This window comes from Globicephala melas, chromosome 4 (assembly GCF_963455315.2).
Source record: "Globicephala melas chromosome 4, mGloMel1.2, whole genome shotgun sequence".
NCBI lineage: Eukaryota > Metazoa > Chordata > Mammalia > Artiodactyla > Delphinidae > Globicephala > Globicephala melas.
In genome coordinates this window covers 39,854,675-39,870,566 of record NC_083317.1, presented here as the reverse complement: position 1 = coordinate 39,870,566, position 15,892 = coordinate 39,854,675, and the positions used below count along the sequence as shown (strand labels likewise).

General features: G+C 37.7%; 1 pseudogene; it reads left to right on the top strand.

The window, feature by feature from the left end:
* The first annotated feature begins 14,003 nt into the window (after positions 1–14,003).
* On the top strand, positions 14,004–14,121 carry LOC115855702 (U4 spliceosomal RNA; annotated as a pseudogene).
* The last annotated feature ends 1,771 nt before the right edge of the window (positions 14,122–15,892 follow it).

Genomic DNA, 15,892 nt, shown 5'->3' with positions numbered 1-15,892 from the left:
AAATCTTATAGCTCATAAGTTAAAAAAAAAAAAAGATTTTCCCAACTTGACAATAATCCTAAAAATTTACAACATAACCAATATTTAAGTTGAAATAAAATTTTCTAAACTCTCAATAATAAATTCAAATTTTAATCAACAATATTAACAGAATAATTGGAGTACCATACTATTCACTCTATAGAATAAAATTATACAGATCTTATCATATGAAGAGACAATCAATGAATATGCAACAAAAATATGGGGGAAAAAGAATTACAGTAACACATCAGGCTGTTAATTAATAAAATATATCATTTTTTCTGAATTAAAGATTCTTGTAGTATTTACACATTTTTTATATTTGATTGAAATCTGTGATTAATTAATTAATTAATTTTATTTATTTATTTATTTATTTATTTTTTTGCGGTATGCGTTCTCTCACTGTTGTGGCCTCCCCCGTTGCGGAGCACAGCCTCCGGACGCGCAGGCTCAGCAGCCATGGCTCACGGGCCCAGCCGCTCCGCGGTATGTGGGATCTTCCCAGACCGGGGCACGAACCCGTGTCCCCTGCATCGGCAGGTGGACTCTCAACCACTGCGCCACCAAGGAAGACCAATTTTTTAATTTTAATATTCACATTTATACCTAATTTAGTATTTGCTACTTTGTACTGCTTTTCCTAAAGAGGGCCTCCAAAATTTATAAACTCAGGCCCCACAAAACCTGTATCTGCCCTGTTGGCAAGATGACTTGGAGCAGTTCAAAGAAATAGAATTGAGAATGTGAGAAAAGTGCTTCATTCACGGCAATTGAAGAGAAGGTAGAGTACATGAATGGATATGCAGGGAAGGAAGTAGTAGAAGAGGTGGTGGAAGGTTTTGGAAGTTTTCTGTTTCCCAATGAAAGAGAAAGCAAGTTGGTTTATCAGACAATGAAGATGAGAAAGAATGCATTAGAAGTTTGAGTGAGGAAATGGCATGAAATCAATGTCAAACGGAGTGGGAGAGTGAATGGACTGGGGAGATGCATGGTTCCTGAGCAGCACTGAGAGCTCACTTGAGGCTGGTGATTCTGAGTGTCAAGTGAAACCACTCAGCCTGGTCTTTGGGTCTCCCTCTCCTGGGAGGATGAACGGAACAGGCAAAGTGGCTTCATCTGTGTGCTTTCGTCAAATGAGAGAGAAGGGCAAGATAGTTGAAGAAGTATGCCAGAGAGTATCAGAATGCTTGGTAAGAAAGTTCCTTTGGGTAAGGAGGGGAATGAGTACATAGGAAAGTGAGGGACAGTAAGAAATAGGGGTATTGATGGATTATAGCTCTTCGCGGGGCTTAAACAATGTTGGAGTTACCGGAAGTATAGTAGGTGATATATGGAAAGTTGGATATTTTGATAGGGATAAATGGAGATATTACCATCACTGCTAATAACATAGTCTAATAAATGCCCACTAGTGGGGGAGGTAGGGTAGAGAAGAAATCGAGGAGCTGGGTGGCCAGTATCCTAGAATCAACTGTCAAGTTGATATTGAAACCAATACGATTTATGTCAGGAATAATGTTGGAGAGAGTGGCAATGAGTTCAGGACTCTATTTATGACAGCAATAAGGAGGGAGAGTAGATGATGTACTTAGATGGTGAGACATTTGAAGCTGAGGAGGTTTGGGGAGGTGGTGAATAACTAAACCGGAGTGAAGAACAAGGGGAAAATCCCTATCCCTGGCCCAATGACACCTGAGGTTTGGAAAAGAGAACTTGTATGCTGCAGAGGAAGTACTGGTTCCATGGGACATCAGTAGAGCACGAACGCCACAATAAAGGAAGTAAAATTATATGATAGAGAAAAATTAAAGAAAACAAACTGTGATGCTATATTAATTAAGCCCAAACTAAGGCAAATAAACAATGCCAGGGATGATTTTAAAACTTTTCAACTCCATCTATGCCTCTAGACGTTGCCATGATGATATTTCCACACAGGATTTGAAACTAGGGCCCAAGTCACATAACTCTCATTTCTTGTCTCCAGAGATTCTACCTGGTACCCACCACTGCACATCCTGGAAGTGTGAAAGAATTAACACTGGTGTGGCCACTCTTGACCAATGAGGATGGAAGTGCTTTTGTTTCCTGGGCAAACTGTTGTGAGATGCAGCACAGATAGCTCAGGACATCCTCTGGAACCTTGCATTAGGTGTCAAGACTGGCGACCAACCCTACAAAGCATCCTTGATTAGCTTTCCCCTTTTATTTCACTCTGCTTGTCCCTCCCTCTTGCTCCCTGGCATCACCTCCAAATAAACCACCTGCCTGCAAGCCTTTGTATCAGGTTCTACTTCAGAGAAAGCCATGCTAAGCATGTGACTGCAATATTTTGTGGCCAGTTAATATACATACATGAATGTGTATGTGTGTGTGAGTGTATAGATAGAAATAGTTCTTAAACAGGTCTTATTGTGATCATTTCTGTGTGATTTGTGTGCCTTTATAAGTTTCAAACACTTAAGAGAACCTGAAATATTAGTCATACAGTTTCAACTGCATATTTAGGAACTTTGATTAAATGTTTAATAGATTTATAAACTCAAAATATTAAACACTAAGCCGGGTAATGACAGTCTCTCTTTGTGTAGAAGACCCCTCAGATATTGAAGATATTGCAACAATTCTAATCATTTTTTAAGGGGCCCAGGGAAATTCTAACCTTTCTTGGGAATTTATAAGAACCCTGGAGATGAGCAATCCAGGAAGCTGAAGTGATGGGTCCTGGGCCTCTGCCTCAGAGCATCAGAGCAACATAGCCCAAGCCCTTAAAGGATCCTGAGGGGTGGATGTGCTGCTCCCGGGGCTCCCAGCCATTCTATGTTAAATTGGGTCTAGGGTCCCTTCTAACATATGCACACCTCACTGATCCTGTCCCTTTCGTAGTGTTTTGAAAGTCTAAATTTTCTGCTTCCTTGGAGCTTATTGATGAATCTCCAACTTCAATAGCATCATGTTGTGTATTTTCCCCCAAAGCCTCGATATTTCTTTTTATTCAACTTATTTTTCCTTATGCAAGGAAGCGCAGAACAAAGATTCTGAAAGCTGATTATATATTTAAAAATACCAAGTCACTTAATATTTAGCTTAAATTCTGCTAAATCAATTTAGGCCATAATATGAAAATATATTTCCTTCTGCTTAAAAAAAAAAAGCTTTTTCTTGCTTGAAAAGATAAAGTGGAATATATGTTATTTCTCTTTTTGCGTTTCAGTGAAGGTAGAGAAAGGATGTGAGAAGTAATGACATGGTATAATTTATATGTTTATAATAATAACTCTGGATTATCAAGAAAATTGTAAATTTTGTTAAGTATTCTGTTTTATAAAAGCACATGTCTAATGATTATTATTGGAATCATTAAATATTTTCAATTATCGAAAGAATAATAAATGTCATTAATCAATAGCATCTGCAACAAAAACAATCCTGGATCAAAAAAAAAAAAAAAAAAAGAAAACCCAAAACCTGGTTATACTTCTTCTGAGAGAGAAGAGACAGTTAAAAATTTTCTTTTGAGGGCTTATTCATTCATAATGGCAAAAAAACCCAAAAGGTGTGTGTGTGGGGTATGCTCATTAATCAATTAGAAAACATGTTACTAAGTAATGAATATTTTTTCCTATTTTGGAGTATTTCTTCAGGAGAAACTCCCAGACATGGAATACTGAAGCAAAGTTAGAAAAAAAGTGCACTGTTTGAGACACGCTAGCAAACTGAACTTCTTAAGGTACTCACAGAGACCGATAAAGACACCAGTTTGTCTTCATTCTAGCCGGCACTGTTTTTTAAAGAGTTTGCTGGTTTAATAGTGAAAGTAAAAACTGACCACACAACCACTAGCATCCTCTCTTACACCCACTGCTTTTGGATAATGATATTCTGTAATTTTCCTAAGTTATGTTGTCAAAAAGTAAGTGGAAGCATCCCATTGTTTGTGCACAGTTCTCGTTAGAAACAAAAATTATTTTTCAATTATATCATCATCCATTGAGTATAGCCATCTGAGCAATACAAAACCAGGGAGTCCTCATTATCTGTAAAAGCCAAGTGTAATCAATTAAGTTAAATGTTTCAGTGAAGCTGAAAGAATTGCCCCCTAAATATTTATTTTGATTACTTGCCAAGAGTATAATATATACATAGCTAAGGAGCCAGTTTCAGCATGAAAACCCTAAGCAGACCGGTCTTTCTAAATCTTAGCATCAAGCAGTTAATGATAACCACAAAATTTAATTAGTATCAGTCAATATTGACTAATAGTATAAACAGTAGATTCAAATGATTCAACATGTTGGGTAATGAGTAGCAGGAAGTTTTCTCTTTCCAAATCATGAAGTGCAAAGTTAAGTCCATGGGAATTACAGCTGAAACCACTTTCCTGTTAGTTCAACATTTAAACAGTACTTTTTTGTGAGTGTTCCTGTTTATCTCCATCTGGCCAAGATGTATGTATATGTTGGGAGACATGCAAAGTGTGTCTCTGAATTGTTCCACTCTATGCCTATAGAAAATCTGTATATGTAATCTTGATCTCCTTTTCGAATTTAGGTTTCTATATTCAGTTACCTACTGGCTGTTCTTAAGAGAATCAAATTCCAAATATTCGAAGTTAAATTTTCATCTTTCCACCTATACCTTTGCTTATGCCTACTGTTCCCTATCTCACTGAGTGGCTTCACCACCCTCCTAATTGCTTAATCCAGAAACCCAGAAACTCGATTACCATCCTTCTCCCTCAGATTCAGCCTATATGTTCAGCTGATTACCACCTTCTATCTACTCTAACTTCATGCTGTCATCCAACATTTATTGAGGATCTAAAGTGTGCTGGGCCAGGGCTTCACAGACTTTAATGTGTATACAAATCACCTGAGATCTTGTTTGGCTACTAATTCAGTAGTTCTGGAATTCTGCGGGGGTTTTTTGTGTGTGTTACTTGGGCCTCTCACCGTCGTGGCCTCTCCCGTTGTGGAGCACAGGCTCAGGACGCGCAGGCCCAGCGGCCATGGCTCACGGGACCAGCCGCTCCGCGGCATGTGGGATCCTCCAGACCGGGGCACGAACCCGTGTCCCCTGCATCGGCAGGCGGACTCCCAACCACTGCGCCACCAGGGAAGCCCCGAATTCTGCATTTTTAATAAGTTCCAAAAAGATTCCAGTGCTGGGGGTCCACAGACGATACTTGGAGTAGCAAGATCCTAGGAAATCTTCTAAGAGCCCAGATGCTACCGTGACCCAAAGTTCCTGGCCTCAAGCAGCTTACATTGTAATGAAGGGAGATGGAAAATGAACAGATATATCTGAGGAAAATAAGCATTATGAAAAGAATAAAGAGTAAATGGTACAGTATAAAGAGGGAAGAGAATGATAGTTAAGCTATTTAATAGGGTGGTCAGGGTGAACCTTTCTGCTAACTTGACATTTGAAACTTCGCATAAGAAGTAAAGGCAGAAAAAAGGATCCCAGACAGAAGTTGTCTGTCTCCTTCTCTCCATCCCTACAACCTGAGTTGAAGTCCCCTTCATTTCTAGCTTGAACCACTGCAGAAGACGTCCTTCCACTTGTACTTGTCTCTCACCCATTCTCTACACCGTTTCCAGAATGATCTTTCTAAAGCGTAACTTTAATCATGTCATCTTCTAAAACTCCTATTGGCTTTCATTGCGTGCACTATAAAATATGATTAAACACTGTTAACCACACTGCATTAGCCTCCTCTTTTCCAATGCTAGGATCGAACCCGGGCCCCCGCAGATAAAGCACCAAGTCCTAATGACTGGACCACCAGGGAATTCCCTGGCTGAGTATTCTTAATGTACAACACATTCCTTTAATGACTGCTTGCTGTGTCATTGCCATTTTGTAGATCCTAACCGGGTCTTTTCATGCATTGTTGAAATGCTCAACTAAGTAAAAGACATTTTTCCCTTCATCAATTTCTGTTTTTACAGAGAAAATGCAGACTATTTCAACTCTGAATATTTGCAACAAAAGCATGCAAAACTGTCCTTTTTTATTGGAGTATAGTTGATTTACAATGTTGTGTTAGGTTCAGGTGTACAGCAAAATATGGAGAAAGAATCTAAAAGAGAATGGATATATGTATATGTGTGACAAAATCATCCTTTTATATTTCAAATTTTAATTTCTCCAAGAAATGAGGGCAATAACTTTAGAACTTGTTTAAACATGTGCAAATTCCCAAGATCCCTATTTGCTATGAGAAAATATTTGACTTGGTTGTTAGTAAGCTAGAAGCATACGTTTTTCTCAAATATTAAAATTTAAAGGAATGTCAACTATAGATATCTGATTTATCCTTTTGAAATTATTGTTTCATTTACTTGTGTTCATGTGCTTCTATCTATGATTAACTCATGGAGTTACAGCCCTAGTAGCCAAAAAGAGAATTGATGATGCATACATTCTCAGAATCTTAAAATCAATCCATAGATGCTTTATCTCCTCACATATAGGACAAGTTTTTCTGCACGGAAAGCATGTACAAAGATGAGAGCTCTGGAATACTGAGACCCTTCAAGTCCAAGGTAGTCCCTATTCATGGCCACTCAGATGTTAATCCACAGCCATTTCGTGTGGGATACTGGTCAAGTCAAAGAAAGTCGGGTTCTTTTTCTTTTGTGGTTTTCCTATGACTTGGCAATTTGAATATAGGACACTAAACATATTCTAACAGAACACTAGGGTTGGAAACATTTGAGTTGTATAATGCAGGGCTCAGAAACTCAAAGGCTGATGTGGGTCAGACTAGTGTTTCTTCTTAGGAAACTTCCACAGAATACCAAAACAAACATGAAGAAAGTGAACTTCTACTTCAAATACCCTCGGCTCAGAATTTTGGGCCCTTTCCCTGCCTCCACTGCAGTCTTTCCAATTCACTTTCTCAGCAATGTTCTGACACTATAGTTTAATTAAATAATGTTTCAATTGTTTTGCAAAACTTAATGGAATAGAAGAAAAATGATTTATTGGTTTCATGATTTTTTTGGATTGGCTGGGTTCAACTGGACAGTTCTTCAGGTCTAGGTAGTTTCAGTAGAGGTAATTTGTGTATCTGCCTTCCACTGAGAGCTGGACTATAGCTGGGTATTTAAGATGGCCTCAGTTACATGTCTGGTACCTCAGCTGGGGCAGATGAAACTTCTTGAGATTGACTGGTCTTCTCTTCCCAACAAGATTCAGCTTCTAACATGGGGCCCAGCTTTCCAAACAGCAAAAGTGGAAGCTGTCAGGTCTCTTATGCTCTTGTCCCATACTGCTATAGGGTCACTTTTGCCACATGCTTTGGGTCAAAGCAAGTCACATGGCAACATATATTAAAGGAAGGGAATATGAACTCCATCTCTTGAAGAGAGGGACAGCATACATGCACAGGAGAAGTTATTTCTGTTGCCCATTTTTGCATACAATCTACCCAAAAAGAATTCTTATCTATAAGTATATTAAATTTCAACTTTATTTCTAATTATGAAATAAAAGGCATTACTGTGCTCTGTTAAAGAAATTCCAAACCTTATCAAATTAGTCGCAGAATTTGTTAGCAGTCGTGGATGCTTCCTGGAACCATCTAATCAAGATATAGGTGTTACAGACTGATTATCTGTGTTCCCCCAGAATTCACATGTTGAAGTCCTAGCTCTCAATATGGTGGTATTTGGAGATGGGGTCTTTGGGAGGTAATCAGGTTTAGATGAAGTAATGAGGGTGGCGCTGATGATGGATTAGTGTCTTTATAAGAAGGAAAAACAAGACCAGAGTTTGTTCTCTCTTCCATGGAAGGACCAGAGAAAGGGCATTTGTCTTCAAGCCAGGAAGAGGGCCGTCAAACCCAAATCTGTTGGTACTTTGATCTTGAACTTCCCAGCCCCCAGAACTGTGAGAAGTAAATATCTGTTGTTTAAGTCACCCAGTCTATGATATTTTCGTATAGCAGCCTGAGCTAACACAATAAGTAGGGCTAATCCTTCATCTAGAAGAACACTCAGGAATTTCTGCAATAACAACTCCATTCTTCACTATTCATGTATAAAATCTAAGTGACTTTTACCACCATCAAATTTCAGTAACAAGCTTCATGATTTTTTCATGACTTATAGATTAATATAAGCTGAAATCACCAAAGATAAAGTCTTTGGCTTATGCAGAATATCATCATGTATTTGAGAGCTGTTGCTGAAATTCAGTGGCTTACAGGAACAGCAACAAGATTATACATTATAATATATGTAACAGATATTACAAGAATATTTATTCTTCTTGTTTAAAGATCTATGGGGCAGCCAGGGAAGCTCTGCTTCAGGCTGTGGGTCAGCTGGACTGGGCTCCGGTCTGTGGACTGGGTTCCGGTGTTCTCCACAGGTCTCATTCTGGAACCAGCAGCTATCCAGGGCATATGCTTCTTTTGAGAGCTAGTAAGAGCATAACAAAGCAAGTAGAAATGCACAAAATTTGTTAAGACCTTGTAAGACCTACCCATACTGCACTTGCTGAAACAAGTCGCTTCACCAAAGCTAACATGCATGGGACAGGGCACTGTATTTCACAGACTCAAGGTCACTGCAAGTCACATGCAGAGGAGAGAAGTAAAGAACAGCAAACAATATTCCCATCTACCCACAGCAGGACAAATCCCATGACTGACCAAATCTAAGGACAAAATTAGAGTGACATATATGACTACTGATGCTTAACGAGGTGAAGATAACCGATGTTCGTAACAGTGATCTTGAATCATCTAGAAAACATTGCATAATGTTCAAGAATTTTAGTTCTTTAACAATCAAAATGTTTCTAAAACATTTTTAACACCGAAAATGATTGTCTCTAATTTCACAAAAAATTTATTTTTGTTGAACACATCCTATTACAGTGCCATATAATTGACATCATTGTACTTAATTAAAATTTTCTTCTTCTATATCCTATTTAAGTCTCTAATTCCTGTACTCCAAAATCATATTGTTCATTTTTTCTCTATATTCACACTCTAAAACTGTAGTAGAGCTGAACTTTAAGAAAGAGGTATTTTCTTTTCCTAACTTCAATTTAATCTAAGGAAATCCTAGAAATGTATTCTAAAATAAGCAAAGCATAAGCAATCAAAGCTGCCTGGCACTTCCACTCTATCATACTGAAGCAGCATTTAAAATGCTTTTAACATATTTCTTTCCCTTTGAATTTGTAACTGTTAGAGAAGGTCATCAAGAAGACCTGAGTGCCGTTTGACACTCGAACTTGACCTGGGCACTTGGAGGCTCCTCCCCCATCCCCTGTCCTTGGAATGTAAGTTCTGCCACTAGGAGTTGCTTCAAGGACATAGCCGTGAAACAGTAATGTGTTGTTAAGACCATCTGGATGGTTTATGTGACTGAATCCAGTATTAAGGCCTCAATATAAACTTTTATACATAGATTCTGGAAGGCGGGTGCCAAGATCTACTCATCTTGCACCTGCCCAAGACAAACCTCTTTTGTATGTAAATTCCCTTGCTTATTAAACCTGCCACCTACAAATCTGGAGTGATCTGCCTCTTTCTTCTGTCTCTCCTTACCCTCTGTGTACAGGGGCCAGTTCCCACCTGGGAAATTCCCAAGGTTGCAAACCAAGAGCAATGTAACTCAGTGTTTAAAAAATTGAAATGCCATAAATTTCATTCCAATAATAATTCATTATACATTTTACCAACCTCTTGAATGTTCTTAACAATTGTGGCCCTTGAAATTAAAGCACATGAATTAAGTTGAAAATAAAATACATACTACTGTTCCCTCTCTTCCCTTGACTTGTCTCTTTTGATATGCTCAGATAAAATACAGTTATGCCTAGGTACAATCATACCTTGTTTTGCACTTCACTTTATCGTGCTTTGTAGATACTGCGTTTTTTGCAAATTGAACGTTTGCGGCAACCCTCTTTCAAGCAACTACCTCAGTGCCATTTTTCCAACAGCATTTGCTCACTTCATGTTTCTGTGCCATATTTTCATAATCCTCCCAATAGTTCCAACTTTTTCATTATTATTATATTTGTTATAGTGGTCTGTGATCAGTGACCTTTGATGTTACTATTGTTTTGGGGCACAACGAATCACGCTGCCCATATAAGACTGTTAATCAATAAATGTAGTGTGTGTTCTGACTGCTCCACTGAACGGTCCTTCCCGCATCTCTCTCTCTCTCCTTGGGCCTCCCTATTCCCTAACACACAATAATATTAAAATTAGGCCAATTAATAACCCTACAACGGCCTCTATGTGTTCAGTCAAAAGCTAGAAATGATTAAGCTTAGTGATAAAGTCATGTCCAAAGCCAAGATAGGCCAATAGCTAGGCCTCTCGTGCCAAACAGTTAGCCAAGTTGTGAATGCAAAAAATAAAGTTCTTGAAGGACATTAAACGTCCTACTCCAGTGATCCCATGAATAATAAGAAAGCAAAACAGCCTTATTGCTGATATGGAGAAAGTTTTAGTAGTCTGGTTAGAAAATCAAACCAGCCTTAACATCTCCTTAAACCAAAGCCCAATCCAGAGAAGACTTTAATTCTCTTCAATTCTGTGAAGGCTTAGAGAGGTGAGGAATCTGAAGAGAAGAAGTTTGAAACGCGCAGAGGTTAGTTCATGAACTTTAAGGAAAGAAGCCATCTTCATAACATAAAAATGCAAGGTTAAGCAGCAAGTGCTGATGTGGAAGCTACAGCAAGTTATCCAGAAGACCTAGCTGAGATAATTAATGATGATGGCTATGCTGAACAGCAGATTTTCAATGTAGACCAAACAATCTTATATTGGAAGAAGATGCCATCTAGTTCTCTCTCTCAAGAGAAGTCAGCGCCTGGCTTCAAGATGTCAAAGCACAGGTTAACTCTCCTGTTTGGGGCTAATGCAGCTGGTGAAGAAGTTGAAGCTAACATTCATTTACCATTCTGAAAATCCTAGGACCCTTAAGAATTGTGCTACCCCACCTGGGCTGTATAAACGGAACCACAAAGCCTGAATGACAACACATCTTTTTATAATGTGGTGTACTGAATATTTTAAGCCCACTGTTGAGAACTACTGCTTAGAAAAGAAGATTCCTTTCCAAATATCACTGCATATTGACAGTGCACCCAAGAGCGCTGATGGAGAAGTACGACAAGATTAATGTCATTTTCATGCCTGCTAACACAACATCCATTCTGCAGTCATGGGTTGAGGAGTAATTTCGACTTTTAAGTCTTATTATTTAAGAGATACATTTTGTAAGGCTATAGCTGCCAAAGATGGTGATTTATCCGATAAATCTGGGCCAAAGTAAATTGAAAACCTTCTGGAAAGGATTTACCATTCTATATGTCATTAATAACATTTGTGATTCATGGGAAGAGGCCAAAATATCAACATTAATAGGAGTTTGAAAGAAGTTGATTCCAACCCTCATGGATTACTTTGAGGGGTTCAAGACTTCAGTGGAGGAAGTAACTGCAGATGTGGTGAAAATAGCAAGAGAACTAGAATTAGAAGTGGGTCTGCAGATGTGACTGAATTGCTGCAATCTCATGATAAAACTTGAATGGATGAGGAGTTGCTTCTTATGATGAGCAAAGAAAGTGGTTTCTTGAGGTGAAATCTACTCCTGGTGAAGAGGCTGTGGAGACTGTGGAAATGGCAACAAAGGATTTAGATTATGACATAAACTTAGTTGATACTGCAGCAACTCCAACCTTCAGCAACCACCGTCCTGATCAGTCAGCAGCCATCACCATCAAGGCAAGACCCTCCACCAGCAAAAAGATTATGATTCGCTGAACACTTAGATGATGGTTAGCATTTTTAAGCAATATCTTTAAATTAAGGTATGTACATTGTTTTATTAGACATAATGCTATTGCACAGTTAACAGACTACAGCATAGTGTAAACATAACATTTATATGCACTGGAAAATCAAAAAAATGTGACTCACTTTATTGCAGTGGTCTGGAACTGAACCAGCAATATTTCTGAGGTATGGCTGTATTTAAAAACTAGGGAAAATTGTATGACAAGCTCTACTAATATTATTTAAATGATATTTCATTGAATTGAAAAGTTATTTCTTTTGGAAGGGGGAAAGGAGGAATTTAGTTACAAGCTATAGGTTTTTATAGTCATAATGCAGTCATTACATTTCTATAAAATATAATATTTATTGCACGAATTATTCCTTATAAATTAGACACAAATTTACACTGTAAGTTGAAAGACCAACAAACGCCCCCAAACTAAAGTATATATTAACATATTCATAATAAAACTATAACAAACTCTGAATACACATACACGCATCAAAGTCATGCAAGCTATTTCCTTTGTCTGGAATTTTCTTTCCTTATCTTGCCCAAATTGTGAATCTTACTAGTTATGAACAAGTGGATTCCTCACCTTTAAAATTGTTACTAGGGCTTCCCTGGTGGCACAGTGGTTGAGAGTCCGCCTGCCGATGCAGGGGACACGGGTTCGTGCCCCGGTCTGGGAAGATCCCACATGCCGCGGAGCGGCTGGGCCCGTGAGCCATGGCCGCTGAGCCTGCGCGTCCGGAGCCTGTGCTCCGCAATGGGAGAGGCCACAGCAGTGAGAGGCCCGTGTACCGCAAAAAAAAAAAAAAGAAAAAGAAAAAAAAAGAAAAACAAATTGTTACTAATAATAAAGCCTCTAAATTTAGTTATCTTAAACAATGGTCTTTCATTTCTCTGAATTCCTAGAGCATTTATTGACTGTGGCTTCTCTTTGAAATTTAGCTGATATTGGTTTGTATTTTAGTCATCTTTGTAAGTGCAATGTCTCTCCCCAAATACTATACGCTCTTGGATATTAGGAACTGAATCTTAGAACTGTTTGTATCCTCTCAGCCTCACGTGGTATCCATTTTGATTATTGGAAATCCGAGGAATTCATTACTGATTAATGAATTTTGAGGCTTCTTTAAATTGTGTGATGATCAATAGGGAGAAATCACAAATACACATGCACATACATTATAATTGTACTTTTGTTTATGCAATCTCTTCATGTAATTTGAGGGAAAACATATACATAAAATGTGTATTTTAGAGCTAGGTTGGTAAATTGGTTTTGTAAAGGGCCAGTTAATAAATATTTTAGATTTTACAGGCTATATTATCTCTGTTGCAACTGCTCAACTCAGCTGTTACAGTGTGAGAACGCCCACAGACACTACACAGAGAAATGAACAGAGCTATTTTCCAATAAAACTATATTTACCAAAGCAGGTAGTAGGCTAGATTCTTCTGCCCAAATCTGGAAGGATTTTCTAGTGTGTTGTTCTAGAGGGTTGACCAGGATATATTAAACCAAAAAGCATACATCTTATTTCACTTGTACTTAGGGCTACGGAATAAATTAACCAATGTTCACTCAGAAGAGTTTATTTTTCTCACATACTCCCTGATATTCAGCAAATTTTATGCTAGCAAACAAGTTTAATGCAAGTTTTGGTATTGCAAAATTTGAAAATACTTTGTAGTACAGCATAATTTTCTTTGTTTTAAAAGTATATTCCCTCATGTATCTATGGTTTCAGTGGTAAGATTATTTAGATAACATAAATGTTGTTACATTTTTCTCAAAAATTGAAAGAAACAATTAACATTTACTCATGATTCAGAGTTCATTTTAAACAGTTTAATCACAGAGTATAATTTTTTATTAATTAATAAATACATTTGGGAATCTCTTAAATAAATACTACTCTAAGGTTTATTCCTGGCACCAGGAAAACTGCACAACTATCTTCCTTCATCCTATTTGTTCTAGAAACACATTCAATGTGCATTCTTTGTGCTTCTCTTTTGTGTGACTCCAGATTTTCTGCAGAAAAGGGGATAGACAATCATCTGTATAATTCATAAAAAGACTTGGAAGTCAAAGTTAAGCTTTGACTTTTTACTTACAGTTATTACTTTAAAAATATTATTAGCTTTGCGCAGTGGCAGTATCGTAGCCAATGAGGTTTATCCGAGGCACGATTATTGCTAATTGAAAAATATTATTAGACTTGTTTTTGTAAAAAGTTTATTTTCCTGACAATAGTCAATAGTCCCAGATAAATTTTAACAATCCCTTTTGTTTTCCTGGCTCTAGATGTGTGGTAGTGCCACCTGCTGGTGTACTTGAAGCAAATGTCAATATCATGAACCAAAAAAAAAAATAATCTACATGTTGGACATAGTATAAAAATGCATTAGGCCGATGCAGGGGACACGGGTTCGTGCCCCGGTCCGGGAAGATCCCACATGCCGCGGAGCGGCTGGGCCCGTGAGCCATGGCCGCTGAGCCTGCGCGTCCGGAGCCTGTGCTCCGCAGTGGGAGAGGCCACAGCAGTGAGAGGCCCGTGTACCGCAAAAAAAATAAAAAAAAAATAAAAAGCATTAGGAAGAGCTAGAAAATTAAATAACCTTGAATACTATTTGAGGTGCATAAAGTTACTTCACCTAATTTGTATGTATTTTATTTTTTAAAGATTCATTTTTAAATACAGTAAAATTTTTCATCTCAGACCTTTAGCAAAGTGTTTTTTATAATTGTAAAACTTTCTAAACTTCCTAATGAGGAGTTTACAGCTTTAGCTACTAAAATTGTTTTTATTGTTTTTTGTTTGAAATTTTTATAAAATTTCTCTATACTTCTCAGCTTTCTCAAACAGAATATTCAAAACACAATTAATCTGATGCTTACCCATCAATGGCAAGCATGCCCTCAATCAACTTTCCACTCTATTTCCCAAGTCAACTGATGAGTTATCACTGCCTGACAGAGTATTTCATAATACTAGCCACTCTGTTTCCCTCCAATTTTCTTTTTATAACCTCTTGTATGCATGGAAATTACCTAAACAATAAACAACTTTTAAAACTGCTTTTAAAATAAAAATGTTAAACAATCGGAATGGAAGTATTAGTGTCAGCTTGCAAAAAAGCTTGCAATTTAATACTAGAGTATTTGTAGAGGGAGGAGAGAAGACAGATCTCTACCTTAGAACGTTTTAATTTAATTTTCTTTAATAGAGGAAGGAACCAAAAGTTTTAGCACCATGTATGAACTCTCAGCAACTGACTCTTTCACTCACACCACTCCTTCAACATCTTTTGAACAACTGTTAACTGCTCTTTTCCTGGAGCAGAAAGATAAGTAGAGGAAAAATGGCAGAGCAGATTCACCCTGAAGGTGAATAGCGTAGCAGACAGGTTTATATAAATGTAGTAGTTTCCTCAAGTCAACTTTCTGAGCATTTCTAGAATCCCCTCTGGCAATCATCCCCCATTTAGTAAATATCTATGCCTCATCCCCCATTTAGTAAATATCTATGCCTTTATGCTGCTGTCCAGTTACACAGTGACCACCACTAAAGTATTGATACTTGGGACATTTACGGTCTCCATTAATGCAGTCATCAATATGTCATCAGCTTCCTTGGACCAAAGACTATGGTATCACTCTCTGCCTTCCTTTTGCTATGTGGCTCTCAATATTTTTTTGCTCCATTTTTAATAGTCAAATTTTAAGTGCTTTTGCCATAAGCTACTTTAAATTCCTTTAGAAATAGTCTAGGTATAAAGATTAAACATATTCAATAAATAAATACCTGTTGTGGGCTTTTTTTCCCTTGAAGACCTTTTTCTAAAAAAATTATCCATAGAACTAGTGACTTAATACATTCCTGGTTAAGGCTTTGCATGGTTGACCCTTTTCAAAACTTTGCTTAAACCAAAAGAAGTCATATGAATGTGAGCTTTTTATCTACCTGATATGTTAGTGGCAGGTTATGGGGAAGAAACAAGGTCTTGTGGACCCCTGGAAGTCCACA